This window comes from Oncorhynchus keta, unplaced genomic scaffold (assembly GCF_023373465.1).
Source record: "Oncorhynchus keta strain PuntledgeMale-10-30-2019 unplaced genomic scaffold, Oket_V2 Un_contig_1573_pilon_pilon, whole genome shotgun sequence".
Classification (NCBI taxonomy): Eukaryota; Metazoa; Chordata; class Actinopteri; order Salmoniformes; family Salmonidae; genus Oncorhynchus; species Oncorhynchus keta.
The window spans coordinates 13,618-18,327 of NW_026279487.1; the positions used below are offsets into that span (position 1 = coordinate 13,618).

The window sequence follows — 4,710 nt, forward strand, 5'->3', positions numbered from 1 at the left end:
GCTCTGTTGACTGACTGTTAGACTGTTCTGTTGGCTGACTGGTTAGAAGATTGGTCTGTTGACTGACTGGTTAGTAAACTGTTCTGTTGGCTGACTGGTTAGACTGCACTGTTGACTGACTGGTTAGACTGCTCTGTTGACTGACTGTTAGACTGCTCTGTTGACTGACTGGTTAGACTGCTCTGTTGACTGACTGTTAGACTGCACTGTTGACTGACTGGTTAGACTGCTCTGTTGACTGACTGGTTAGACTGCTCTGTTGACTGACTGGTTAGACTGCACTGTTGACTGACTGGATAGTAAACTGATCTGTTGGATGACTGGTTAGACTGCTCTGTTGACTGACTGTTAGACTGCACTGTTGACTGACTGGTTAGACTGCTCTGTTGACTGACTGGTTAGTAAACTGCACTGTTGACTGACTGGTTACACTGCTCTGTTGACTGACTGGTTAGACTGCACTGTTGACTGACTGGTTTACAGTCTGTTTGTGGTCAAGAGGTGAACTGAAGTTGGTTCTGACCGGAGGGCGACCAGGTGCGGTCGTGTCCAGTCTGTGGGTCATGTTCAGCTGTTGCTTCGGCTTTAGAGGTCACCTTCAAGGTGAGAGACTGCTGACAATATGAATATTGACTTTGAACATTATATAGTGTTGATTTTTAAATGTTTTTTTTTATGTTCATTTTGTCAACCGACACCAGAAGCGATCAGGACATGCAGGTTAAAATATCAAAACGAACTCTGAACCAATTATATTAATTAGGGGCAGGTCGAAAAGCATTAAACATTTATGGCAATTTATCCATCTAGTTGCTGTTGCTGTTTTTTCTCAATGATCGGCTATGAAAAGCCAACTGACGTTTACTCCTGAGATGCTGACCTGTTGCACCCTCTACAACCACTGTGAGTATTATTATTTGACCCTGCTGGTCATCTATGAACATTTGAACATCTTGGCCATGTTCTGTTATAATCTCCACCCGGCACAGCCAGAAGAGGACTGGCCACCCCACATAGCCTGGTTCCTCTCTAGGTTTCTTCCTAGGTTTTGCTTATAGGGAGTTTATCTGAGCCACAGTGCTTCTACACCTGCATTGCTTGCTGTTTGGGGTTTTAGGATAGATTTCTGTACAGCACTTTGTGATTTTAGCTGATGTAAGAAGGGCTTTTTAAATAAATCATCATCTACCTGTTCACTACACCTGAACCATGGTGGGTCACCTACCTGTTTACTACACCTGAACCATGGTGGGTCATCTACCTGTTCACTACACCTGAACCATGGTGGGTCACCTACCTGTTCACTACACCTGGACCATGGTGGGTCACCTACCTGTTTACTACACCTGAACCACGGTGGGTCATCTACCTGTTCACTACACCTGAACCATGGTGGGTCACCTACCTGTTCACTACACCTGAACCACGGTGGGTCACCTACCTGTTCACTACACCTGGACCATGGTGGGTCATCTACCTGTTCACTACACCTGAACCACGGTGGGTCACCTACCTGTTCACTACACCTGAACCATGGTGGGTCATCTACCTGTTCACTACACCTGAACCATGGTGGGTCACCTACCTGTTCACTACACCTGAACCATGGTGGGTCATCTACCTGTTCACTACACCTGAACCATGGTGGGTCACCTACCTGTTCACTACACCTGGACCACGGTGGGTCATCTACCTGTTCACTACACCTGAACCATGGTGGGTCACCTACCTGTTCACTACACCTGAACCATGGTGGGTCATCTACCTGTTCACTACACCTGAACCATGGTGGGTCACCTACCTGTTTACTACACCTGAACTTATTTTCCACCATAATTTGCAAATAAATTCATAAAACATTTTTTTCTAATTTTGTCTGTCATAGTTGAAGTGTACCTATGATGAAAATTACAGGCCTCATCTTTTTAAGTGGGAGAACTTGCACAATTGGTGGTTGACTAACTACTTTTTTGCCCCACTGTAGCTCTGGTTCATTCTACAGTCCACTTAGAAAATGATCTCATTCGTCCTAATTTTTCAGAAAACAAGCCTGAAACAATGTCTAAAGACTGTTGACATCTAGTGGAAGCCATAGGAACAGCAATCTGGGTCCTAACTCAACACACACTATACAGGCATTCAATTGAAAACTACACACATCAAAAATATCCCACTTCCTGGATGGATTTTACTCAGGTTTTTGCCATTTCAGTTATTTTATACTCACAGACATTATTTTAACAGTTTTGGAAACTTTAGAGTGTTTTCTATCCAAATCTACCAATTATATATCCTAGCTTCTGGGCCTGAGTAACAGGCAGTTTACTTTGGGCACGCTTTTCATCCAGAAATACTACCCCCAAGACATAACAAGATAACTGATGAGAATTATTTTTGGTAAAATGGCCGGCACTTGATTATAAGGAATTCTTGCTCAGGTGTGCAGTAACAGGGTTGTTTGAGTAGTAGCATGCTGTAGTAGCATGCTGTAGTAGCATGCTGTAGCTTGTCAAAGACACATCATGGACTTTATTACCTTTTAGTCTGCTGTGCGTCCTTTGGCCAATTAACAATCATTATGTCATTTTCCAATGACAATGTGTGTCTTCTCTCCAGCCCTGGATTAGACGATGTGTGTCTTCTCTCCAGCCCTGGATTAGACGATGTGTGTCTTCTCTCCAGCCCTGGATTAGACGATGTGTGTCTTCTCTCTAGCCCTGGATTAGACGATGTGTGTCTTCTCTCCAGCCCTGGATTAGACGATGTGTGTCTTCTCTCCAGCCCTGGATTAGAAGATGTGTGTCTTCTCTCCAGCCCTGGATTAGACGATGTGTGTCTTCTCTCCAGCCCCGGATTAGAAGATGTGTGTCTTCTCTCTAGCCCTGGATTAGACGATGTGTGTCTTCTCTCCAGCCCCGGATTAGAAGATGTGTGTCTTCTCTCCAGCCCTGGATTAGAAGATGTGTGCCTTCTCTACAGCATTTCACTGCAAGGTCTACTACACCTGTTGTATTCAGCATTTCACTGTAAGGTCTACTACACCTGTTGTATTCAGCATTTCACTGTAAGGTCTACTACACCTGTTGTATTCAGCATTTCACTGTTAGGTCTACTACACCTGTTGTATTCAGCATTTCACTGTAAGGTCTACTACACCTGTTGTATTCAGCATTTCACTGTAAGGTCTACTACACCTGTTGTATTCAGCATTTCACTGTAAGGTCTACTACACCTGTTGTATTCAGCATTTCAATGTAAGGTCTACTACACCTGTTGTATTCAGCACTTCACTGTAAGGTCTACTACACCTGTTGTATTCAGCATTTCACTGTAAGGTCTACTACACCTGTTGTATTCAGCATTTCACTGTAAGGTCTACTACACCTGTTGTATTCAGCATTTCACTGTAAGGTCTACTACACCTGTTGTATTCAGCATTTCACTGTAAGGTCTACTACACCTGTTGTATTCAGCATTTCACTGTAAGGTCTACTACACCTGTTGTATTCAGCATTTCACTGTAAGGTCTACTACACTTGTTGTATTCAGCATTTCACTGTGAGGTCTACTACACCTGTTGTATTCAGCATTTCACTGTGAGGTCTACTACACCTGTTGTATTCAGCATTTCACTGTAAGCTCTACTACACCTGTTGTATTCAGCATTTCACTGTGAGGTCTACTACACCTGTTGTATTCAGCATTTCACTGTGAGGTCTACTACACCTGTTGTATTCAGCATTTCACTGTGAGGTCTAAACCTGTTGTATTCAGCATTTCACTTTGAGGTCTACTACACCTGTTGTATTCAGCATTTCACTGTGAGGTCTACTACACCTGTTGTATTCAGCATTTCACTGTGAGGTCTACTACACCTGTTGTATTCAGCATTTCACTGTGAGGTCTACTACACCTGTTGTATTCAGCATTTCACTGTGAGGTCTACTACACCTGTTGTATTCAGCATTTCACTGTGAGGTCTACTACACCTGTTGTATTCAGCATTTCACTGTGAGGTCTACTACACCTGTTGTATTCAGCATTTCACTGTAAGGTCTACTACACCTGTTGTATTCAGCATTTCACTGTAAGGTCTACTCCACCTGTTGTATTCAGCATTTCACTGTGAGGTCTACTACACCTGTTGTATTCAGCATTTCACTGTAAGGTCTACTACACCTGTTGTATTCAGCATTTCACTGTGAGGTCTACTCCACCTGTTGTATTCAGCATTTCACTGTGAGGTCTACTACACCTGTTGTATTCAGCATTTCACTGTAAGGTCTTCTACACCTGTTGTATTCCGCTCATGTGACAAATATAATTTGATTTGATCAGTCCCAAATGTAAATGGGCAAGGCCAATAATTTATAGCATTTCAAATAAATAATATAAAGTGATCAAATGACTTGTTAGTCTAAACTTGAACTTGAATTAAAATGTTTGTCTGTCTCTACTCTGTCTGGGGCCCCATGCCATTCATTCACTGGAGGGCAGCAGATACCACAGTTTGTGGATTTTGTCCTCAAAGTGGATCCATCCACGTCGTCATTACACATTCATGTTCTTGCGGACATCAGGGGTGTATTCATTACGGAAACCGTTTAACGAATCAGCAAGTCGGAATTTTCCTAATGTCCTAGTTCCAACTAGCATGTGAATGCGGCACGACTTGCTGCTCTGTGTTGTGAGAAAGGGAAGAGAACACAA

At 43.1% G+C, this 4,710-nt stretch overlaps 1 long non-coding RNA gene across 1 annotated transcript; it reads right to left on the reverse strand.

The window, feature by feature from the left end:
- Positions 1-1,195: 1,195 nt before the first annotated feature.
- On the reverse strand, positions 1,196-1,806 carry LOC127919094 (uncharacterized). Its single transcript, XR_008101949.1, has 3 exons — positions 1,694-1,806; positions 1,510-1,657; positions 1,196-1,293 (listed from the first exon to the last, which is right to left on the reverse strand). It is a non-coding gene; the product is annotated as an uncharacterized LOC127919094 (long non-coding RNA).
- Positions 1,807-4,710: the final 2,904 nt, after the last annotated feature.